This window comes from Panulirus ornatus, chromosome 41 (assembly GCF_036320965.1).
Source record: "Panulirus ornatus isolate Po-2019 chromosome 41, ASM3632096v1, whole genome shotgun sequence".
Classification (NCBI taxonomy): Eukaryota; Metazoa; Arthropoda; class Malacostraca; order Decapoda; family Palinuridae; genus Panulirus; species Panulirus ornatus.
Genome location: NC_092264.1, coordinates 14118683 through 14144699, shown reverse-complemented (window position 1 = coordinate 14144699; position 26017 = coordinate 14118683). Strand labels below are relative to the sequence as shown.

At 41.9% G+C, this 26017-nt stretch overlaps 1 protein-coding gene across 1 annotated transcript in view; it reads left to right on the top strand.

Moving 5' to 3' along the window:
• Window positions 1–8336: 8336 nt before the first annotated feature.
• Window positions 8337–26017, top strand: part of LOC139761764 (ufm1-specific protease 1-like) — a 57572-nt gene continuing 39891 nt past the window's right edge. The window contains exon 1 of the mRNA XM_071686200.1: window positions 8337–8413. The gene's annotated coding sequence lies outside the window, so the exon portion shown is untranslated. The remainder of the gene's footprint in view (window positions 8414–26017) is intronic.

Below are 26017 nucleotides of genomic sequence, written 5' to 3'. Positions count from 1 at the left end.
TTGTAGGTAAGTAAGACAATGGACATGTGGTACAAATACCTCATGATGTGACAACTCTTGGCATAGTAAGGGCATGGCCACTGTCATCTTTACCACATTTTACACTTGCTCCATCATATGCCCTCCCAATTGAGGTATGTCATAGTGAGATTTTTACTCATGCATTAGAACATGATTCCTGAAAAAAAAGATTATATTCATTTATGTAATGTAGCAAAGAAGACATTCCTTATGTATAAAATTATCTCATCATAAAATTAACCATTACTAAGAATAACAAGGTGTACCAAAACGGATCTAAATCCAAGCAAAACTAACTTGTAAAGTATTTTTCAGTAGATATGAATATCTTTTTACAAAATTATTTGCACTAAAGTGGTTAGTGGAGTGGGCTAGGTGTTTCCACCTCATTACCCATTGAAATCACCAATGTCCTCCAAACTCACACTTACTCGCAGATGCTACTAAAATGGTTTCCATATCAGCATCAGTTGTAATCCCTCTTCTTCCAACTTACGAATACTATGAAGAAAACATGTTGGAACTCCCATACACCAAGATACAGACATAGAGCACTGTAAACAGCATATTCTCTGACCTCTGCCCTCATAAAAACGAGATTTAAAGCATATTGTTATGTCGTTTGTAATAATTGACCAATAAATCAATAGCATCACGTTGAAAACACAAATTAAATGCCTGCTCTCTCACCAGTAATTAGTGGGCAGGACTAGTCAAAGCAGCCCATCAGAACCTCCGGCCATTATATGCCTATGATGGGACATAAAGAGAAAAAAGATGCTCATGAAGATGACAGGTTAATACAACATATTTAACTCTCCATAAAAAGAGACTGAAAAAAATCAAGCTCAAACATCAGACAATGATGAAGAAGAAAAAAAAAACGAAGACTGATGAATACACAAAGTCATTTGTGCTCCTCAGAACAACAACTGTCATGGCAGTATATCTGATGATAGGTAAAATGTGATACTAAATACTAATAAATAAGTTACCGCATAACATTAAAAAACAGTAACAAATCGGTAAAATTAGCCTCATCATGGAGCTACATGACATGTGAGTTCACACACACTTGAGTACATGTACATGGTGTACACTACATATGATTACTATTTGTGTATGAGGAGGAGAGAGTTTAACCATCATATTAACCCATCTCTCAGCTGTGTCTAGGTAGGTATGAACACTCAAACAGCTCATTTCAAACGAGGTGTTCAAGAATATGAGGTTAGGAAAAGTTTGTGTGAAGCTTTGGACTAATTCTGTTTCCCTTGCCAAATTGCTATGAATATAAATGTGGATACATCAGCTTTATATCATCAATGGGGTTAATTTTGGTGCCTTATGGTCATTGTGGTAAACTTTGGGTATATAAACAGGCAGTCCAACTTTAGACATCAACTTCAGAACCTATGGAGGTAAGGTCTTGGCTTTCTTGAGGAAAATATTTAATTAACCTCATGTAGCGACATCCTACACATCATCTCATAAATTCAGGACATATTTATATCAAAATGGGACACCTCCTAACGTTTTAGGGTCAATGTCTAAATAAACTAGAGTAGTTATTGCTCATGTAGTTCCATATATAGGGAATATCCTTCAGCCTACAGTATAACAAGAAGAATTTTGAATAACATCTTCAATATTGTGTCAAAAATACTACATTTCTCACACAAATATGAAAGAAAATCTTCAAATCGATGACATATTTCCTATATATTTTTTTCCTCAGTTAATGAATAACAAAATAGTAATTATCTTTATAATTGAGAGTGATTTGACCTATATGCTGTAACTTCTGCATCTAAATTTTCACTTGGACACACATCCTGCTATTCACTCATAAATGTATCTTTTATATTTAGAATTTGTTCAACAATTCTCTTTTGTTAGTAGTAATATAATAATTTTTTTATAGGACTGGGAAGTTTGCTACTGCGGGAAATGGCGAATAGTATGAAAGAAAGATATATATATATATATATATATATATATATATATATATATATATATATATATATATATATATATATATATATTTTTTTTTTTTTTTTTTTTGCCGCTGTCTCCCGCGTTTGCGAGGTAGTGCAAGGAAACAGATGAAAGAAATGGCCCAACCCACCCCCATACACATGTACATACATACGTCCACACACGCAAATATACATACCTACACAGCTTTCCATGGTTTACCCCAGACGCTTCACATGCCTTGATTCACTCCACTGACAGCACGTCAACCCCGGTATACCACATCGCTCCAATTCACTCTATTCCTTGCCCTCCTTTCACCCTCCTGCATGTTCAGGCCCCGATCACACAAAATCTTTCTCACTCCATCTTTCCACCTCCAATTTGGTCTCCCTCTTCTCCTCGTTCCCTCCACCTCCGACACATATATCCTCTTGGTCGTTCTTTCCTCACTCATTCTCTCCATGTGCCCAAACCATTTCAAAACACCCTCTTCTGCTCTCTCAACCACGCTCTTTTTATTTCCACACATCTCTCTTACCCTTACGTTACTTACTCGATCAAACTACCTCACACCACACATTGTCCTCAAACATCTCATTTCCAGCACATCCATCCTCCTGCGCACAACTCTATCCATAGCCCACGCCTCGCAACCATACAACATTGTTGGAACCACTATTCCTTCAAACATACCCATTTTTGCTTTCCGAGATAATGTTCTCGACTTCCACACATTCTTCAAGGCTCCCAGAATTTTCGCCCCCTCCCCCACCCTATGATCCACTTCCGCTTCCATGGTTCCATCCGCTGCCAGATCCACTCCCAGATATCTAAAACACTTCACTTCCTCCAGTTTTTCTCCATTCAAACTCACCTCCCAATTGACTTGACCCTCAACCCTACTGTACCTAATAACCTTGCTCTTATTCACATTTACTCTTAACTTTCTTCTTTCACTCACTTTACCAAACTCAGTCACCAGCTTCTTCAGTTTCTCACATGAATCAGCCACCAGTGCTGTATCATCAGCGAACAACAACTGACTCACTTCCCAAGCTCTCGCATCCCCAACAGACTTCATACTTGCCCCTCTTTCCAAAACTCTTGCATTCACCTCCCTAACAACCCCATCCATAAACAAATTAAACAACCATATATATATATATATATATATATATATATATATATATATATATATATATATATATATATATATATATATATATGATCATGAGAGGCAAGTGTTTTGGGAGCAGCTGAATGAGTGTGTTAGTGGTTTTGATGCACAAGACTGGGTTATAGTGATGGGTGATTTGAATGCAAAGGTGAGTAATGTGGCAGTTGAGGGAATAATTGGTATACATGGGGTGCTCAGTGCTGTAAATGGAAATGGTGAAGAGCTTGTAGATTTATGTGCTGAAAAAGGACTGGTGATTGGGAATACCTGGTTTAAAAAGCGAGATATACATAAGTATACATATGTAAGTAGGAGAGATGGCCAGAGAGCGTTATTGGATTACGTGTTAATTGACAGGTGCGTGAAAGAGAGACTTTTGGATGTTAATATGCTGAGAGGTGCAACTGGAGGGATGTCTGATCATTATCTTGTGTTTACCAAATCATTTTCCCTAACCCTCTCACTTTGCACACCACCTCGACCAAAACACCCTATATCTGCCACTCTATCATCAAACACATTCAACAAACCTTCAAAATACTCACTCCATCTCCTTCTCATATCACCACTACTTGTTATCACCTCCCCATCTGCGCCCTTCACTGAAGTTCCCATTTGCTCCCTTGTCTTACACACTTTATTTACCTCCTTCCAGAACATCTTTTTATTCTCCCTAAAATTTGATGATACTCTCTCACCCCAACTCTCATTTGCCCTCTTTTTCACCTCTTGCACCTTTCTCTTGACCTCCTGTCTCTTTCTTTTATACATCTCCCACTCATTTGCATTTTTTCCCTGCAAAAATCGTCCAAATGCCTCTCTCTTCTCTTTCACTAATAATCTTACTTCTTCATCCCACCACTCACTACCCTTTCTAATTAACCCACCTCCCACTCTTCTCATGCCACAAGCATCTTTTGCGCAATCCATCATTGATTCCCTAAATACATCCCATTCCTCCCCTACTCCCCTCACTTCCATTGTTCTCACCTTTTTCCATTCTGTACTCAGTCTCTCCTGGTACTTCCTCACACAAGTCTCCTTTCCAAGCTCACTTACTCTCACCACCCTCTTCACCCCAACATTCACTCTTCTTTTCTGAAAACCCATACAAATCTTCACCTTAGCCTCCACAAGATAATGATCAGACATCCCTCCAGTTGCACCTCTCAGCACATGAACATCCAAAAGTCTCTCTTTCACGCACCTGTCAATTAACACGTAATCCAATAACACTCTCTGGCCATCTCTCCTACTTACATACGTATACTTATGCATATCTCGCTTTTTAAACCAGGTATTCCCAATCACCAGTCCTTTTTCAGCACATAAATCTACAAGCTCTTCACCATTTCCATTTACAACACTGAACACCCCATGTATACCAATTATTCCCTCAACTGCCACATTACTCACCTTTGCATTCAAATCACCCATCACTATAACCCGGTCTTGTGCATCAAAACCACTAACACACTCATTCAGCTGCTCCCAAAACACTTGCCTCTCATGATCATATATATATATATATATATGGTTGTTTAATTTGTTTATGGATGGGGTTGTTAGGGAGGTGAATGCAAGAGTTTTGGAAAGAGGGGCAAGTATGAAGTCTGTTGGGGATGAGAGAGCTTGGGAAGTGAGTCAGTTGTTGTTCGCTGATGATACGGCACTGGTGGCTGATTCATGTGAGAAACTGCAGAAGCTGGTGACTGAGTTTGGTAAAGTGTGTGAAAGAAGAAAGTTAAGAGTAAATGTGAATAAGAGCAAGGTTATTAGGTATAGTAGGGTTGAGGGTCAAGTCAATTGGGAGGTAAGTTTGAATGGAGAAAAACTGGAGGAAGAAAAGTGTTTTAGATATCTGGGAGTGGATCTGGCAGCGGATGGAACCATGGAAGCGGAAGTGGATCATAGGGTGGGGAAGGGGGCGAAAATTCTTGGAGCCTTGAAGAATGTGTGGAAGTCGAGAACATTATCTCGGAAAGGAAAAATGGGTATGTTTGAAGGAATAGTGGTTCCAACAATGTTGTATGGTTGCGAGGCGTGGGCTATGGATAGAGTTGTGCGCAGGAGGATGGATGTGCTGGAAATGAGATGTTTGAGGACAATGTGTGGTGTGAGGTGGTTTGATCGAGTAAGTAACGTAAGGGTAAGAGAGATGTGTGGAAATAAAAAGAGCGTGGTTGAGAGAGCAGAAGAGGGTGTTTTGATATGGTTTGGGCACATGGAGAGAATGAGTGAGGAAAGATTGACCAAGAGGATATATGTGTGGGAGGTGGAGGGAACGAGGAGAAGTGGGAGACCAAATTGGAGGTGGAAAGATGGAGTGAAAAAGATTTAGTGTGATCGGGGCCTGAACATGCAGGAGGGTGAAAGGAGGGCAAGGAATAGAGTGAATTGGATCGATGTGGTATACCGGGGTTGACGTGCTGTCAGTGAATTGAATCAGGGCATGTGAAGCGTCTGGGGTAAACCATGGAAAGCTGTGTAGGTATGTATATTTGCGTGTGTGGACGTGTATGTATATACATGTGTATGGGGGTGGGTTTTCACTGCTTCTAACAACTTGCCTCCCACACCATATATTCTTAATACCTTCCACAGAGCATCTCTATCAACTCTATCATATGCCTTCTCCAGATCCATAAATCCTACATACAAATCCATTTGCTTTTCTAAGTATTTCTCACATACATTCTTCAAAGCAAACACCTGATCCACACATCCTCTACCACTTCTGAAACCATATATATATATATATATATATATATATATATATATATATATATATATGTATATATGAAGTCTGTTGTGGATGAGAGAGCTTGGGAAGTGAGTCACTTGTTGTTCACTGATGATACAGCGCTGGGGGCTGATTCATGTGAGAAACTGCAGAAGCTGGTGACTGAGTTTGGTAAAGTGTGTGAAAGAAGAAAGTTAAGAGTAAATGTGAATAAGAGCAAGGTTATTAGGTACAGTAGGGTTGAGGGTCAAGTCAATTGGGAGGTAAGTTTGAATGGAGAAAAACTGGAGGAAGTAAAGTGTTTTAGATATCTGGGAGTGGATCTGGCAGCGGATGGAACCATGGAAGCGGAAGTGAATCATAGGGTGGGGGAGGGGGCGAAAATCCTAGGAGCCTTGAAGAATGTGCGGAAGTCGAGAACATTATCTCGGAAAGCAAAAATGGGTATGTTTGAAGGAATAGTGGTTCCAACAATGTTGTATGGTTGCGAGGCGTGGGCTATGGATAGAGTTGTGCGCAGGATGGTGGATTTGCTGGAAATGAGATGTTTGAGGACAATGTGTAGTGTGAGGTGGTTTGATCGAGTAAGTAATGTAAGGGTAAGAGAGATGTGTGGAAGCAAAAAGAGCGTGGTTGAGAGAGCAGAAGAGGGCGTTTTGAAATGGTTTGGGCACATGGAGAGAATGAGTGAGGAAAGATTGACCAAGAGGATATATGTGTGGGAGGTGGAGGGAACGAGAAGTGGGAGACCAAATTGGAGGTGGAAAGATGGAGTGAAAAAGATTTTGAGTGATTGGGGCCTGAACATGCAGGAGGGTGAAAGGAGGGCAAGGAATAGAGTGAATTGGATCGATGTGGTATACCGGGGTTGACGTGCTGTCAGTGGATTGAATCAAGGCATGTGAAGCGTCTGGGGTAAACCATGGAAAGTTCTGTGGGGCCTGGATGTGGAAAGGGAGCTGTGGTTTCGGGCATTATTGCATGACAGCTGGAGAATGAGTGTGAACGAATGGTGCCGTTGTTGTCTTTTCCTAGTGCTACCTCGCACACATGAGGGGGGAGGGGGATGGTATTCCATGTGTGGCGAGGTGGCGATGGGAATGAATAGGGGCAGGCAATGTGAATTGTGTGCATGGGTATATATGTATGTGTCTGTGTGTGCATCTATATGTGTACATTGAGATGTATAGGTATGTATATTTGCGTGTGTGGGCGTGTGTGTGTGTGTGTGTACATTGTGTATGGGGGAGGGTTGTGCCATTTCTTTCGTCTGTGTCCTTGCGCTACCTCGCATACCCGGGAGACAGCAACAAAGCAAAATAAATAAATGAATATATAAATAAATATTTATATATAATTTTTTCATGCATTTCGCCACTGCCCGCGTTAGCGAGGTAGCGTTAAGAACAGAGGACTGAGCCTTAGAGGGAATATCCTCACTTGGCCCCCTTCTCTGTTCCTTCTTTTGAAAAATAAAAAAAAAAAAAAAGGATTTCCAGCCCCAGCTTCCTCCCCTTTTAGTCGCCTTCTACGACACGTAGGGAATACGTGGGAAGTATTCTTTCTCCCCTATCCCCAGGGATTATATATATATATATATATATATATATATATATATATATATATATATATATATATATATATATATTACAAGAGGTCACAGTAGAACCGAAGATTCTGGCCTATTGGTCTCTCATTCACCACTGGTTATGAAATCCAACAACCAACTTCCTAAATCAGAGCTAGATTTTTTCTGGCCATCATAATGTTTAATTTTGCCATTTTTTTAATGATAATTTATTAGAATTCACATTTATGAATATATATCGTACGCATATGCATCGTGCGTTGTTTTTTTGACGCCAGGCAGCCATTACTCGTCCCGCGTAATCATATTTTACGGGCTTTATTCACTACGATCTTTTTATACGTTTGTCCTACTGTGGTGCGATGATGTGCCTGTCTGATGTGATTATATATCACCATTGAGCATTAACTAGGGCCTCTGACCTGACTTGACCTGACGTGGTCCTGAACCTGGAAAAGTGACCCGTCAGGTGCAACTATGCCAGATGAGATCAATTATATACGTGGAAAAGCGACGAAGATTTTACCATTGTAATAACATCAAACAATATTTTGTGTTGATATATATTTTTTTATTATGGGTAGAATATCTGGGAGTTTACTAGAAGGTGTAAAGAATATATGTTGTTGACGAAGTCGGATGCATTTGGTGTATCCGACGTCCAGGACGCGTTTGGGTAAGGAGGAAATTATTTTTATTTCTTCAAAAAATATTCATTCTAATATTTATTTCCAATTTTATTTTTTGTTAAAAGGTAGAGGATTTATTGTCTATGATTCATTTTGATATTACTCAAAAATTGAATTTTTCGGATTATGTTGGATGAAATTAGTGGAACGGTGTTGGTAACACTGATGATGACAGTTCACAAGGAAGGAGTCGTGTGTACATTTTGGATTTTCAGGTCAGGCAAACTTTTCTTGGTGTTTTTAATTCCATTTCTCGTTATATAGAGAGGATGATGTGGATATAGACTATAAGAACCATGTGTGTAGTGACAGCATCTGTCATGTCATGACATGACTTATGAGTGGTCAAGGCTTTCCAGTGGATGTTGTTTATAAACGTATTGACCACCTTAATTACTCATGGCAGCCTTAGGGTCTTTAAGCCTGAAGTAACCAAGAAATCGCCATAGTTATAGTTTAATGAGGCTTTTGACACGTGTGCATGATTGCAACACCTGTTGAACTCCGCATGGAAATTAGCTTTTTAGTTTATGACTGCCTACTATTAGGCGTTTTATGATGCTCGTTTTAATTACATCATTAACTATAGGTCATGATTAGAGCTTTGTCTTAAATATTAAGGGAAGAGGATATGGTATATTAGGGAAATATGCTCGTCTCCTGCTGGGGATTGCGCTGTCGTCTGTGTGTGTACATTCGGCGCCTTATGTGCTGTGCATGACCGGTTTGATTACAATATTAGAACTTAAGGAAAAGCCTGGAAAAGAGATGCCATATTTATAAGGATGCTTTTTTTTCTCTCAATTGGAATCTTTGTTATTTTTTTAAGGAATTCTATAATGGCAGAATATTGCTCTACTCCCCTGTATAGCAATTTTGGTATTAATTTCAGTTGTAGGAAATAGGGGAAAAATGTTAGAAATGATTGTTGTTTTGTCTAAAGGCTGCATTTGTGAAGAATCTCTTGATGTTCTTATATATTTTGAAAAAAAAATAAAGGACACGTACACCACTTATCTCTGCCCATGGAAAGTTTTGTGGGGCCTGGATGTGGAAAGGGAGCTGTGGTTTCGATGCATTCTTATATGACTGCTAGAGACTGAGTGTGAACGAATGGGGCCTTTGTTGTCTTTTCCTAGCGCTACCTAGCACACATGAGGGGGGAGGAGGTCTTTATTCCATGTGTGGCGAGGTGGCGATGGGAATGAATAAAGGCAGACAGTATGAATTATGTACATGTGTATATATGTATATGTCTGTGTGTGTGTATATATATATATGTATACGTTGAAATGTATAGGTATGTATTTGTGCGTGTGTGGATGTGTATGTATATACATGTGTATGTGGGTGGGTTGGGCCATTCTTTCGTCTGTTTACTTGCACTGCCTTGCTAACACGGGAGACTGATAGAGTATAATAAATAAATAGATAAATATATATATATATATATATATATATATATATATATATATATATATATATATATATATATATATATATAGTGAGTGCTCAAATTACAGAGGTATAAGTTTGTTGAGAATTCCTGGTAAATTATATGGGAGGGTATTGATTGAGAGGGTGAAGGCATGCACAGAGCATCAGATTGGGGAAGAGCAGTGTGGTTTCAGAAGTGGTAGAGGATGTGTGGATCAGGTGTTTGCTTTGAAGAATGTTTGTGAGAAATACTTAGAAAAACAAATAGATTTGTATGTAGCATTTATGGATCTGGAGAAGGCATATGATAGAGTTGATAGAGATGCTCTGTGGAAGGTTTTAAGAATATATGGTGTGGGAGGCAAGTTGTTAGAAGCAGTGAAAAGTTTTTATCGAGGATGTAAGGCATGTGTACGTGTAGGAAGAGAGGAAAGTGATTGGTTCTCTGTGAATGTAGGTTTGCGGCAGGGGTGTGTGATGTCTCCATGGTTGTTTAATTTGTTTATGGATGGGGTTGTTAGGGAGGTGAATGCAAGAGTTTTGGAAAGAGGGGCAAGTGTGCTGTCTGTTGTGGATGAGAGAGCTTGTGAAGTGAGTCAGTTGTTGTTCGCTGATGATACAGCGCTGGTGGCTGATTCATGTAAGAAACTGCAGAAGCTGGTGACTGAGTTTGGTAAAGTGTGTGAAAGAAGAAACTTTAGAGTAAATGTGAATAAGAGCAAGGTTATTAGGTACAGTAGGGTTGAGGGTCAAGTCAATTGGGAGGTAAGTTTGAATGGAGAAAAACTTGAGGAGTGGATCTGGCAGCGGATGGAACCATGGAAGCGGAAGTGAATCATAGGGTGGGGGAAGGGGCGAAAACTCTGGGAGCATTGAAGAATGTTTGGAAGTCAAGAACATTATCTTGGAAAGCAAAAATGGGTATGTTTGAAGGAATAGTGGTTCCAACAATGTTGTATGGTTGCGAGGCATGGGCTATGGATAGAGTTGTGTGCAGGAGGGTGGATGTGCTGGAAATGAGATGTTTGAGGACAATATGTGGTGTGAGGTGATTTGATCGAGTAAGTAATGTAAGGGTAAGAGAGATGTGTGGAAATAAAAAGAGTGTGGTGAGAGAGCAGAAGAGGGTGTTTTGAAATGGTTTGGTCACATGGAGAGAATGAGTGAGGAAAGATTGACAAAGAGGATATATGTGTCAGAGGTGGAGGGAACGAGGAGAAGTGGGAGACCAAACTTTAGGTGGAAAAATGGAGTGAAAAAGATTTTGAGTGATTGGGGCCTGAACATGCAGGAGGGTGAAAGGCATGCAAGGAATAGAGTGAATTGGAACGATGTGGTATACTGGGTTCGACGTGCTGTCAATGGATTGAACCAGGGCATGTGAAGCGTCTGGGGTAAACCATGGAAAGTTGTGTGGGGCCTAGATGTGCAAAGAGAGCTGTGGTTTCGGTGCATTATTACATGACAGCTAGAGACTGAGTGTGAACGAATGGGGCCTTTGGTGTCTTTTCTTAGCGCTACCTCGCACACATGAGGGGGGAGGGGGTTATATTCCATGTGTGGCGGGGTGGCGATGGCAACAAATTAAGGCAGACAGTATGAATTATGTACATGTGTATATATGTCTGTGTGTGTATATATATGTGTACATTGAGATGTATAGGTATGTATTTTGCGTGTGTGGACGTGTATGTATATACATGTGTATGTGGGCGGGTTGGGCCATTCTTTCGTCTGTTTCCTTGCGCTACCTTGCTAACACGAGAGACAGCGACAAAGCAAAATGAATAAACAAATAATAAATATATATATATAAATATATATATTTTGGATGTTAATGTGCTGAGAGGTGCAACTGGAGGGATGTCTGATCATTATCTTGTGGAGGCTAAGGTGAAGATTTGTACGGGTTTTCAGAAAAGAAGAGTGAATGTTGGGGTGAAGAGGGTGGTGAGAGTAAGTGAGCTTGGGAAGGAGACTTGTGTGAGGAAGTACCAGGAGAGACTGAGTACAGAATGGAAAAAGCTGAGAACAATGGAAGTAAGGGGAGTGGGGGAGGAATGGGATGTATTTAGGGAATCAGTGATGGATTCCACAAAAGATGCTTGTGGCATGAGAAGAGTGGGAGGTGGGTTGATTAGAAAGGGTAGTGAGTGGTGGGATGAAGAAGTAAGATTATTAGTGAAAGAGAAGAGAGAAGCATTTGGATGATTTTTGCAGGGAAAAAATGCAATTGAGTGGGAGATGTATAAAAGAAAGAGACAGGAGGTCAAGAGAAAGGTGCAAGAGGTGAAAAAGAGGGCAAATGAGAGTTGGGGTGAGAGAGTATCATTAAATTTTAGGGAGAATAAAAAGATGTTCTGGAAGGAGGTAAATAAAGTGCGTAAGACAAGGGAGCAAATGGGAACTTCAGTGAAGGGCGCAAATGGGGAGGTGATAACAAGTAGTGGGGATGTGAGAAGGAGATGGAGTGAGTATTTTGAAGGTTTGTTGAATGTGTTTGATGATAGAGTGGCAGATGTAGGGTGTCTTGGTCGAGGTGGTGTGCAAAGTGAGAGGGTTAGGGAAAATGATTTGGTAAACAGGTAAGGTTATTTAATGTATGTATGACTCATGGTGAGGTGCCTGAGGATTAGCGGAATGCGTGCATAGTGCCATTGTACAAAGGCAAAGGGGATAAGAGTGAGTGCTCAAATTACAGAGGTATAAGTTTGTTGAGTATTCCTGGTAAATTATATGGGAGAGTATTGATTGAGAGGGTGAAGGCATGTACAGAGCATCAGATTCGGGAAGAGCAGTGTGGTTTCAGAAGTGGTTGAGGATGTGTGGATCAGGTGTTTGCTTTGAAGAATGTATGTGAGAAATACTTAGAAAAGCAATTGGATTTGTATGTAGCATTTATGGATCTGGAGAAGGCATATGATAGAGTTGATAGAGATGCTCTGTGGAAGGTATTAAGAATATATGTTGTGGGAGGAAAGTTGTTAGAAGCAGTGAAAAGTTTTTATCGAGGATGTATGGCATGTGTACGTGTAGGAAGAGAGGAAAGTGATTGGTTCTCAGTGAATGTAGGTTTGCGGCAGGGGTGTGTGATGTCTCCATGGTTGTTTAATTTGTTTATGGATGGGGTTGTTAGGGAGGTAAATGCAAGAGTTTTGGAAAGAGGGGCAAGTATGAAGTCTGTTGTGGATGAGAGAGCTTGGGAAGTGAGTCAGTTGTTGTTCGCTGATGATACAGCGCTGGTGGCTGATTCATGTGAGAAACTGCAGAAGCTGGTGACTAAGTTTGGTAAAGTGTGTGAAAGAAGAAAGTTAAGAGTAAATGTGAATAAGAGCAAGGTTATTAGGTACAGTAGGGTTGAGGGTCAAGTCAATTGGGAGGTAAGTTTGAATGGAGAAAAACTGGAGGAAGTAAAGTGTTTTAGATATCTGGGAGTGGAACTGGCAGCAGATGGAACCATGGAAGCGGAAGTGGATCATAGGGTGGGGGAGGGGGCGAAAATCCTGGGAGCCTTGAAGAATGTGTGGAAGTCGAGAACATTATCTCGGAAAGCAAAAATGGGTATGTTTGAAGGAATAGTGGTTCCAACAATGTTGTATGGTTGCGAGGCGTGGGCTATGGATAGAGTTGTGCACAGGAGGATGGATGTGCTGGATATGAGATGTTTGAGGACAATATGTGGTGTGAGGTGGTTTGATCGAGTAAGTAACGTAAGGATAAGAGAGATATGTGGAAATAAAAAGAGCGTGGTTGAGAGAGCAGAAGAGGGTGTTTTGAAATGGTTTGGGCACATGGAGAGAATGAGTGAGGAAAGATTGACCAAGAAGATATATGTGTCGGAGGTGGAGGGAACGAGGAGAAGTGGGAGACCAAATTGGAGGTGGAAAGATGGAGTGAAAAAGATTTTGTGTGATCGGGGCCTGAACATACAGGAGGGTGAAAGGAGGGCAAGGAATAGAGTGAATTGGATCGATGTGGTATACCGGGGTTGACGTGCTGTCAGTGGATTGAATCAGGGCATGTGAAGCGTCTGGGGTAAACCATGGAAAGCTGTGTAGGTATGTATATTTGCGTGTGTGAACGTATGTATATACATGTGCAAGGGGGGGGGTTGGGCCATTTCTTTCGTCTGTTTCCTTGCGCTACCTCGCAAACGCGGGAGACAGCGACAAAGTATAATAAAAAAATAATATAATTATATATATATATATATATATATATATATATATGATGATAGAGTGGCAGATATAGGGTGTTTTGGTCGAGGTGGTATGCAAAGTGAGAGGGTTAGGGAAAATGATTTGGTGAACAGAGAAGAGGTAGTAAAAGCTTTGCGGAAGATGAAAGCCAGCAAGGCAGCGGCTACGGATGGTATTGCAGTGGAATTTATTAAAAAAGGGGGTGACTGTATTGTTGACTGGTTGGTAAGGTTATTTAATGTATGTATGATTCATGGTGAGGTGCCTGAGGATTGGCGGAATGCTTGCATAGTGCCATTGTACAAAGGCAAAGGGGATAAGAGTGAGTGCTCAAATTACAGAGGTATAAGTTTGTTGAGTATTCCTGGGAAATTATATGGGAGGGTATTGATTGAGAGGGTGAAGGCATGTACAGAGCATCAGATTGGGGAAGAGCAGTTTGGTTTCAGAAGTGGTAGAGGATGTGTGGATCAGGTGTTTGCTTTTAAGAATGTATGTGAGAAATACTTAGAAAAGCAAATGGATTTGTATGTAGCATTTATGGATCTGGAGAAGGCATATGATAGAGTTGATAGAGATGCTCTGTGGAAGGTATTAAGAATATATGGTGTGGGAGACAAGTTGTTAGAAGCAGTGAAAGTTTTTATCGAGGATGTAAGGCATGTGTACGTGAAGGAAGAGAGGAAAGTGATTGGCACTCAGTGAATGTAGGTTTGCGGCAGGGGTGTGTGATGTCTCCATGGTTGTTTAATTTGTTTATGGATGGGGTTGTTAGGGAGGTGAATGGAAGAGTTTTGGAAAGAGGGGGCAAGTATGCAGGCAGTTGTGGATGAGAGAGCTTGGGAAGTGAGTCAGTTGTTGTTCGCTGATGATACAGCGCTGGTGGCTGATTCATGTGAGAAACTGCAGAAGCTGGTGACTGAGTTCAGTAAGGTGTGTGAAAGAAGAAAGTTGAGGGTAAATGTGAATAAGAGGAAGGTACAGTAGGGTTGAGGGTCAAGTCAATTGGGAGGTAAGTTTGAATGGAGAAAAACTGGAGGAAGTGAAGTGTTTTAGATATCTGGGAGTGGATTTGGCAGCAGATGGAACCATGGAAGTGGAAGTGAATCATAGGGTGGGGGAGGGGGCGAAAATTCGAGGAGCCTTGAAAAATGTGTGGAAGTCGAGAACATTATCTCGGAAAGCAAATATAGGTATGTTTGAAGGAATAGTGGTTCCAACAATGTTGTATGGTTGTGAGGCATGGGCTATGGATAGAGTTGTGCGCAGGAGGATGGATGTGCTGGAAATGAGATGTTTGAGGACAATATGTGGTGTGTGGTGGTTTGATCGAGTAAGTAATGTAAGGGTAAGAGAGATGTGTGGTAATAAAAAGAGTGTGGTTGAGAGAGCAGAAGAGTGTGTTTTGAAGTGGTTTGGTCACATGGAGAGAATGAGTGAGGAAAGATTGACCAAGAAGATTTAAGTGTCGGAGGTGGAGGGAACGAGGAGAAGTGGGAGACAATTGGAGGGGGGAAAGATGCGAGTGTAAAAGATTTTGTGTTGTTCGGGGCTGAACTACAGGAGGCGTGAAAGGGGGGCAAGGAATAGAGTTAATTGGATCGATTGTGGTATACCTGGGTTGGACGTTGCTGTCAGGGGGATTGAAACTCAGGGCATGTGAAGCGTCGGGGGGTAAACCATGGAAAGCTGTGTAGGTATGTTATATTTGCGTGTGTGAAATCGTCTGTTATACATGTGTAAGGGGGGGGTGGTTGGGCCATTCTTTCGGTCTGCTTTCCTTGCGCTACCTCGAAAAACGCGGGATGACTAGCGACAAAGTATAATAAAAAAATAAAATAAATTATATTATATATATATATATATATAATATTTGATGATAGAGTGGCAGGATATAGGGTGTTTTGGTCGAGGTGGTATGCAAAGTGATGGAGGGTTAGGGAAAATGATTTGGTGAACAGAGAAGAGGTTAGAAAAAGCTTTGCGGAAGGTGGAAGCCAGCAGGGCGCGGACCTACGGATGGTATTGCAGGTTGGTAATTTATTAAAAAGGGGGTGACTGTATTGTTGACTGGTTGGAAGGTTATTTAATGTATGTATGATCATGGTGAGGTGCGTGTGGATTGGCAGAATGTTGCATCGTGCCATTGTAACCAAAGGCAAAGGGGATAAGATGAGTGCTCAAATTTCAGAGGTATAAGTTTTTTTGAGTATTCCTGGGAAATTATTATGGGAGGGTATTGATTGTGAGAGGGTGATAGGCATGTACAGAGCTACAGAATTGGGGAAGGGCAGTTTGGTTTTCAGAAGTGGTAGAGGAGGTGTGGATCAGGTGGTTTGCTTTTAAGAATGTATTATGTGTGAGAAATACTTAGAAAAGCATATGGATTTGTATGTAGCATTTCATGGATCTGGAGAAGGCAATGATAGAGTTGATAGAGTGCTCTGGGGAAAAGGTATTAAGAATATATGGTGTGGGAGACAAGTTGGTTAGGAAGACAGTGAAAGTGTTTGGTCGAGGATTGTAAGGCATGTGGTACGTGAAGGAAGAGAGGAAAGTGATTGGCACTTCAGTGAATGTAGGTTTGCGGCAGGGGTGTGTGATGTCTCCTATGGTTGTTGATATTTGTTTTTGGATGGGGTTGTTAGGGGAGAGTGGTGAATGGAAGGGTTTTGGAACGAGGGCAAGTATGTGGCAGTTGTGGATGAGAGAGCTTGGGGGAAATGAGTCAGTTGTTGTTCGCTTGATGATACAGCGCTGGTGGCTGATTACATGTGAGAAACTGCAGAGCGGCGTGACTGAGGTCAGTAAGGTGTGTGAAAGAAGAAAGTTGAAGGTTAAATGTGAATAGAGGAAGGTACAGTAGGGTTGAGGGTCAAGTCAATTGGGGGGGTAAGTCTTGAATGGAGAAAAAAACGGAGGAAAGTGAAAGTGTTTTAGATACTGGGGTGGATTTGGCAGCGGATGGAACCATTGGAAGTGGAAGTGAATCTTAGGGTGGGGGGGAGGGGGAGTGTGAGGGGGCGAGTATTATGGGGGGCGAAAATTCGAGTGAGCCTTGAAAAAAAGTGGGGAAGTCGAGAACATTATCTCGGAAAGCAATTAATAGGTATGTTGAGGATTAGTGGTTCCAACATGTTGTTTATGGTTGTGAGGCATGGGCTATGGATAGAGTTGTGACGAGGAGGATGGATGTGCTGGATATGAGATGTTTGAGGACAATATGTGGTGTGTGGTGGTTTGATCGGGTAAGTAATGTAAGTGGTAAGAGAGATTGTGTGTAATAAAAAAGAGTGTGGTTGAGAGAGCAGAAGAGTGTGTTTTGAGTGGTTTGGTCACATGGGATGAGAATGAGTGGGAAAGATTGACCTAAGAGGATATTGTATCAGATTTGGAGGGAATGGGGAGAAGTAGGGAGATCCAAACTTGGAGGTGGGAAGGAATGAGTGAAAAAGATTTTGAGTGATCGAGGCATGAACATGCAGAAGGGTGAAAGTGCGCTTTAGGAATCGAGTGGAATTGTAGCGATGTGGGTATCCGGGTCGACGTGCGTCAGTGGGATTGAAACCAGGGCATGGAAGCATCTGGGGGAAACCATGGAAAGTTGTGTGGGGCCTGGATTGTTGAAAGGGAGCTGTGGTTTCGGTGCATTATTACTATGACAGCTAGAGAATTGAGTTATGAACGGGAATGGGGCCCTTTGTTGGTCTTTTCCTAGCCGCTACCTGCACTACATGTGGGGGAGGGGGTTGGTATTCCATGTGTGGCGGTGGGGGCGATGGGAAATGAATAGAGGGAGACAGTATGCATTATGACATGTTTATATATGTGACGGCTGTTGTGTATATATATATAGATTTGTATACGTTGAGATGTATGGTATGTATATTTGGTGTGGCGAGTTATGGTTATATACGTATGGTTGTGTATGTGGGTGGGTTAGGCCATTCTTTCATCTGTTTTCACTTGTGATCCCTCCTTAACGCGAGAGACAGCGTAAAAGCAAAATAAATAAATAGATAAATATATATATATATAATTTATATATTATATATATATATTTTTATCCCTGGGGATATAGGGGAGAAGAATACTTCCCACGTTTTCCCTGCGAGGTCGTAGAAGGCGACTAAAAGGGAAGGGAGCGGGGGGCTGGAAAATTCCTCCCCTCTCATTTTTTTTTTAATGTTTCCAAAAAGAAGGAACAGAGAGGGGGGGCCACGTGGGGATGATCCCTCAGGGGCCCAGTCCTCGTTCTTGACTCGACCTCGCTTTGCAGGGAAATGGCGATAGTATGATAAGATAAAAAGAAAGATTTATATTTATATATTTTTTATATATCTATATTTTTTTTTTTTTGTGTTTTTTTTTTTTTTTTTTTTTTCTTTGTCGCTGTTTTGGCTCCCGCGTTTGCCGAGGTAGCGCAAGGAAACAGACGGAAAGTAGTAAATGGCCCAACCCCCCCCCATACACATGTACATACACACGTCCTCACACGGCAAATATACTTACTACTCAGCTTTCCATGGTTTCCCCCAGACGCTTCACATGCCTTGCTTCAATCCACTGACAGCACGTCAACCCCTGTATACCACATGACTCCAATTCACTCTATTCCTTGCCCTCCTTTCACCCTCCTGCATGTTCAGGCCCCGATCACACAAAATCTTTTTCACTCCATCTTTCCACCTCCAATTTGGTCTCCCTCTTCTCCTCGTTCCCTCCACCTCCGACACATATATCCTCTTGGTCAATCTATCCTCACTCATTCTCTCCATGTGCCCAAACCATTTCAAAACACCCTCTTCTGCTCTCTCAACCACGCTCTTTTTATTTCCACACATCTCTCTTACCCTTACGTTACTTACTCGATCAAACCACCTCACACCACACATTGTCCTCAAACATCTCATTTCCAGCACATCCATCCTCCTGCGCACATCTCTATCCATAGCCCACGCCTCGCAACCATACAACATTGTTGGAACCACTATTCCCTCAAACATACCCATTTTTGCTTTCCGAGATAATGTTCTCGACTTCCCACATTTGTCATGGCTCCAAAATTTTCGCCCCTCCCACCTATGATCCACTTCCGCTTCCATTGGTTCCATCCGCTGACAGGTCCACTCCCAGATATCTAAAACACTTCCATTTCCTCCAGTTTTTCTCCATTAAACTCACTTCCCATTTTGACTAGACCCTCACCCCTACTGTACCTAATAACCCTTGCTCTTATGCAAATGTTATCTCTCACTTTCTTCTTCACTCATCTTTACCAATACCTTCAGTCTACCGCTCTGCAGTGTCTCACATGAGTCAGGCGCACCAGCGCTGTATATGCACGCGAATTCAACAACTGACGCACTTCCCAAGCTCTCTCATCCCCAACAGACTCATATTGGCCCCCCCTCGTTCCTGGACTCTTGCATGTACTCTCCCTGTGACAACCCATTCCATAAACAAATTATAACAACCTTGGAGAATCACACACCCCCTGCCGCCAAACTACATTCATGAGAATCCAATCACTTTCCTCTCTTCCTACACGTACACATGCCTGACATCCTCGATAATAAAACTTTGCACTGCTTCGAACAACTTGCCTCCCACACCATATATTCTTAAGACCTTCCACAGTGCATCTCTTGCAACTCTATCTTATGCCTTCTCCAGATCCATAAATGCTACATAAAATCCTATTTTGTAGTGATTATATATATATATTTTTATTTATTTTCTTATTTAACTTTGTCGCTGCTGTCCCGCGTTTCGACGGTAGCGCAAGGAAGACAGACTGATAAGAAATGGCAAACCGCCCCCATACACATGGAGATTACATACGGTCCACACACGCATAATATAATATTCTACACAGTTGCCATGGGTGTACCCAGACGCTTACATGCCCTGCTTCAATCCACTGACTGCTTCGTCTACACAGGTGGGTTTACCAATATCGCGTCCATTGTCACTTTGTCCGTGCCCCCTGGTCACCCTCCTGCAGGCTAAGGCCCCGATCACATCTAAATGTCTGTTTCTCTCCAGCTTGGCCTCCGCCTAATGGGGGGGCGCCCGTCTAGCTCCGGAGGCCCGCCACCGCCGTCATATACATATTGCAGCGGGGGCTGACTGTTCCCTCGCATCCTCGCCATGTGCCAATACCATCTGCATAAACACCCTGCTGCTGCCGCTATGCATCTCCACACGCTTGTGATGTTTTTTCCACACATCTCGCTGGTCCCTTACGTTACTCACTCGATCAAACCAGCTCATCACCACATCTTGTCCTCAAACATCTCATTTCCAGCACATCCAAATCCTCCTGCGCACATAAACGTATTCTCATAGCCCATACGCCCTCGCAACCATTACATACAGTGGTGGAACCAATTTCCTTCATTCTATTCCCATTTTGTGGCTTTCCCGAGATTATTGGTCTCGACTGCCTATACATTCTTCAAGGCCCCAGGATGTGTCACCCCCTCCCCCACTTCACCCTATGATCCAACTTCCGCTGCCATGGTTCATCCTCTGCCAGAGGCCACTCCCAGATATCTAAAACACTTCACGTCCTCAGTTGTTCTGCTCTTGTCATACTCACCTCCCAATTGACGTGACCCTCTACCCTTACGGTACCTTTAATAACCTTTGCTCTTCATTCACTTTACTCTTAACTTTCTTCTGCCACACACTTTTCCAAAACTCAGTCACCAGCTTTGCAGTGTCTCACATGAAGTCTAGCCACAGCGTGTATCATAGTCGAACATACAATGACTCTCTTCCCAAGCTCTTCTCATCCCCTACAGTACTGAACTGTGCCCCGCTTGTCCAAATCTCTTGCATTTACCTCCACTTTACAGCCCCATCCATAAACAAATTTTAAAAAAACCCATGGAGACATCACTCTCCCCTGCCACAAACCTACATTCACTGAGTACACCAATCACTTTCCGCTCTTCCGACCGTACATACATGCCTTACATCCTCGATAAAAAACTGTTCACTGCTTCTAACAAATGGCCTCCCACACCATATATGTCTTAATACATTTTTTCCACAGAGATCTCTATCAATCTATCTTTGCCTTCTCCAATCCATAAATGCTACATACAATTCCATTTGCCTTTTCTATGTATTTCTCACATCCATTCTTCAAAGCAAACACCAGATCCACACATCTTCCATTATATATACTATATTTATAATATGGGATGTATTTAGGGAATCATTTGATGGATTGCGCAAAAGATGCTTTTTGGCATGAGAAAGAGGGGGGAGTGGGGGGGGTTGATTTAGAAAGGGTAGTGAGGGGTTTGGGTTTAAGAAGTAATGAGTATTAGGGGAAAGAGAAGAGAGAGGCATTTTGGGGACGATTTTTGCAGGGAAAAAAAATTTGATTGTGGGAGATTTATAAAAGAAAGAGACAGGAGGTCAAGAGAAAGGGGTGAAGAGGTGGAAAAAAAAAAGGGCCCAAATGGGGGGTTGGGGTGAGAGGTATCATTAAAATTTTAGGGAGAATAAAAAGATGTTCTGGAAGGAGGTAAATAAAGTGCGAAAGGGCAAGGGGAGCAAATGGGAACTTCAGTAAAGGGCGCAAATTTGGAAAAAATAAAAAATGGAGATTTAAGGGTGGTTTTGGTGAGGGGTGGGTGTGGTCAATGTGCGGGGGGGTTAGGGAAAATGATGGTAAACAGGAAGAGGGTTAGTAAAAACTTTTGCGGAAGTTGAAAGCCGGCAAGGCAGCAGGTTTGGAGGGGATTGCAGTGGAATTTATTAAAAAAGGGGGGTGACTGTATTGTTGACTGGGTTTGGGAAGGTTATTTAATGTATGTATGACTCATGGTGGGTGCCTGAGGGTTGGCGGGAAAAACGTTTCATAGTGCCTTGTACAAGGCAAAAGGGGGTAAGAGTGAGTGCTCAAATTACAGAGGTATAAGTTTGTTGAGTATTCCTGGAAATTATATGGGAGGGTATTTATTTAGAGGGTGAAGGCATGTACAGAGCATCAGATTGGGGAAAAGCAGTGTTGGGTTTTGAAGGTGGTAGAGGATGGTGGATCAGGTGTTTGCTTTGAAGAATTTTATGTGAGAAATACTTAGAAAAGCAAATGGTTTTTTATGAAACATTTATGGATCTGGAGAAGGCATTTTGATAGAGTTTATAGAGGGTATGCTCTGTGGAAAGGTATTTTAAAAAATATGGTGTTTTGGGGGGGGGAAAATTGTTAGAAGCAGTGAAAAGTTTTTTTCGAGGATGTAAAGGGATGTGTACGGTAGGGGAAAAGAGGAAAGTGATTGGTTCTCAGTGAATGTAGGTTTGGGCAGGGGTGTGTGATGTCTCCATGGTTGTTTAATTGTTTATGGATTGGGGTGTTGTTAGGGAGGTGAATGCAAAAGTTTTGGAAAAAGGGCAAAAATAGAAGTCCCGTTGGGGGTTTAGAGAGCTTGGGAAGTGAGGTCAGTGTTGTTCGCTGATTTATACAGCGCAGGTGGCTGATTCATGTGAGAAACTGCAGAGCTGTGACTGAGTTTGGAAAGTGTAGTGGAAAAAAGAAAGTTAAGAGTAAAAGTTTAATTTAAAAGGGAAAGGGTTTTTAGGTACAGTAGGGTTGAGGGTTTAATTCAATTTGGGGGGTGGTTTGAATAGAGAAAACTTGGGGGAAGGTGAAGTTTGTTTTTGATATTTGGGGGTGGATCTGGCAGCGGATGGAACCATGGAAGCGGGAAATGGATATAGGTGGGGCGGGGGGGGAAAATTCTGGGGGCCTTGAAAAGGAAAAGTGTGGAAGTCGAAAAACATTATTCGGAAAGCCCAAAAAAGGGTATGTTTGAAGGGGAAAAAGTGGTTCCAACATGTTGTATGGTTGTGAGGCGTGGGCTATGGATAGAGTTTTTGCGCAGGAGGGATGGATGTGCTGGAAATGAGATGTTTGAGGAAAATGTGTGGTGTGAGGTGGGTTTTATCGAGTAATGTAACGTAAGGGTAAGAGGATGTGTGGAAATAAAAAGAGCTTGGTTGAGGGCAGAAAAAGGTGTTTTGAAATGGTTTGGGCACATGGAGAGGAATGGTGAGGAAAGATTGACCCCCAAAAAGGGTATATGTGGCGGAGGGTGGGGGGAACGAGGAGAGAGGGAGACCCAAAATTTGGAGGTGGAAAGATGGAGTGAAATAAGATTTTGTGTGATCGGGGCCTGAACAGGGCAGGAGGGTGAAAGGAGGGCAAAAAGGGGTATGGAGGATTGGAAGGGGGATGGGCTTTACAGGGGTTAAAACGTGCTGAAAATGGAAAATTGGGATTTAAGGGGGGGTTTTTTGTATGGGGGGGGGGGGCCCATTTCTTTGTCTGTTTCCTTGCGCTACCCCCAAAAACGCGGGAGGACGGGACCAACAAAGGGAAAAAAAAAAAAAAATAATATATATATATATATATTTTATATATATTATATATATTTTTATTTATATATTTATATATATATATATATTTTTCTTTTTTTTTAAATATTCCCATTTCCGCTTTAGAGTGCGTTAAGAACGAGGTTTGGGCCTTTGAAATATACCTGGGCGAATTCTATGTTCCTTCTTTTGGAAAAAAAAAAAGTAAAAAAAAAAAAAACGTGAGGGGAGGAACCCTGGTTTTTTGGCCCCTTCTGAGGGAAAGGGGGAAGCCCCCCCCAAGGGTAAAGGAATGGGGAAGCGTGGTTTGGAATGCCCTGGGGAGTGAAGTCAGGGGGTTAGTGAGGGACAGAGAAAGGGGGAAGGAGTAGAAAAAACTTCCTGAAACAGGATTTGTGGGAGATGTGATTAGAATGTAAGAAAGTAAATTCTCGATTAATATGGGAAAAAATGAAAGTTGTGGGAGAGAGGTGGGTGATTATTGGTGCATATGCACTGGGCATGAGAAGAAGATCATGAGAGGCAAGTGTTTTGGGAGCAGCTGAATGAGTGTTTTAGCGGTTTTTGATGCCGAGGACCGGGTTATAGTGATGGGTAAATTTTGAAGGGCAAAGGTGGTAATGGGGCCCGTTGAGGGAATAATTGGTATGCATGGGGTGTTCAGTGTTGTAAATGGAAATGGTGAAGAGCTTGTAGATTTATGTGCTGAAAAAGGACTGATGATTGGGAATACCTGGTTTAAAAAGCGAGATATACATAAGTATACTTATGTAAGTAGGAGAGATGGCCAGAGAGCGTTATTGGATTACGTGTTAATTGACAGGCGTGCGAAAGAGAGACTTTTGGATGTTAATGTGCTGAGAGGTGCAACTGGAGGGATGTCTGATCATTATCTTGTGGAGGCTAAGGTGAAGATTAGTATGGGTTTTCAGAAAAGAGGAGTGAATGTTGGGGTGAAGAAGGTGGTGAGAGTAAGTGAGCTTGGGAAGGAGACCTGTGTGGGGAAGTACCAGGAGAGACTGTGTACAGAATGGAAAAAGGTGAGAACAATGGAAGTAAGGGGAGTGGGGGAGGAATGGGATGTATTTAGGGAATCAGTGATGGATTGCGCAAAAGATGCTTGTGGCATGAGAAGAGTGGGAGGTGGGTTGTTTAGAAAGGGTAGTGAGTGGGGATGAAGAAGTAAGAGTATAGTGAAAGAGAATGAGGAGGGATTTGGACGATTTTTGCAGGGGAACAAATGCAAATGAGTGGGAGAAGTATAAAGAAAGAGCAGGAGGTCAGGAAAGGTTTCAGAGGTGGGGAAAAAAAAAGGCAAATGAGAGTTGGGGTGAGAAACTATCAGTTTAAAATTTTTGGGAGAATAAAAAGATGTTCTGGAAGGAGGGTTTAAAAAAGGGTGCGTAAGACAAGGGAGCAACTGGGAATTCAGTAAGGGCGTAAAGGGGGGGGGGGATAACAAGTAGCGGTGATGTGGAAGAGATGGAATGAGTATTTTGAGAGGGGTTTTTGTTGAATTGTCTGATGACAGAGTGGCAGGAATAGGTGTTTTGGTGAGGTGGTGTTTCAAAGTGAGAGGGTTAGGGAAAATGATTTGGTAAACAGAGAAGAGGTATTTAAAAAAAGCTTTGGGAAGATGAAAGCCGGCAAGGCAGCAGGTTTGGAGGGTTTTTGCAGTGGAAATTTATTAAAAAAAGGGGGGTGATGTATTTTGACTGGGTTGGTAAGGTTATTAAAGTATGTATGACTCATGGTTTAGGTGCCGAGGATTTTGGGGGAATGCTGTGCTAGTGCCATTGTACAAAGGCAAAAGGGGGTAAGAGTGAGTGCTCAAATTACAGAGGGATAAGTTTTTTTGAGTATTCCTGGTAAAAATTTTATGGGAGGGTATTGATTGAGAGGGTGAATGGGATGTTACAGGCAAACGATTGGGGAAGAGCAGTGCGGTTTCAGAAGTGGTAGAGGATGTGTGGATCAGGTGTTTGCTTTGAAGAAGGGATTGAGAAATACTTAGAAAGCAATGGATTTGTATGTAGCATTTATGGATCTGGAGAAGGCATAAAGATGAGTTGATAGAGAAGCTCTGTGGAATGGTATTAAAAAATATATGGTGTGGGAGGCAAGTTGTTAGAAGCAGTGAAAAGTTTTTTATCGAGGAAAGTAAGGTCATTTTGTAGTGTGGAAGGAGGAAAGTGAAATTTGGGTTTTAGTGCATGTAGGTTTGCTGGCAGGGGTTGTGTGATTTTCTCCATGGTTGTTTAATTTTGTTTTTTGGATGGGTGTGTTAGGGAGGTAATGCAAAAGTTTTGGAAAGAGGGGCAAGTATGAAGTTTTTGTTGGGGAGAGAGAGCTTGGGAAAAATGAGTCAGTTGTTGTTCCTGATGGATACAGCGCTGGTGGCTGTTCATGTGAGGGAAAATGCAGAGCTGGTGACTGAGTTTGGTAAATGTGTGTGGAAGGAAGAAAGTTAGAGTAATTGTGAATAAGGCAAAGGTTATTAGGTACAGTAGGGTTGAGGGTCAAGTCAATTGGGATGGTTTAAAGTTTTAAAGGGGGGAAAATACTTGGGAGTGGATTTTGGCAGCGGATGGAACCATGGAAGCGGAAGTGGTCATAGGGTGGGAGAGGGGGCGAAAATTTTGGGGCCTTGAAGAATGTTTGGGAAAAAATCAGAAATTATTTTGGAAAGCAAAATGGGTATGTTTGAAGGAATAGTGGTTCCAACAATGTTGTATGGTTGCGAGGCTGGGCTAAAGGATAGGGGTTGTTGCGCAGGAGGATGGATGT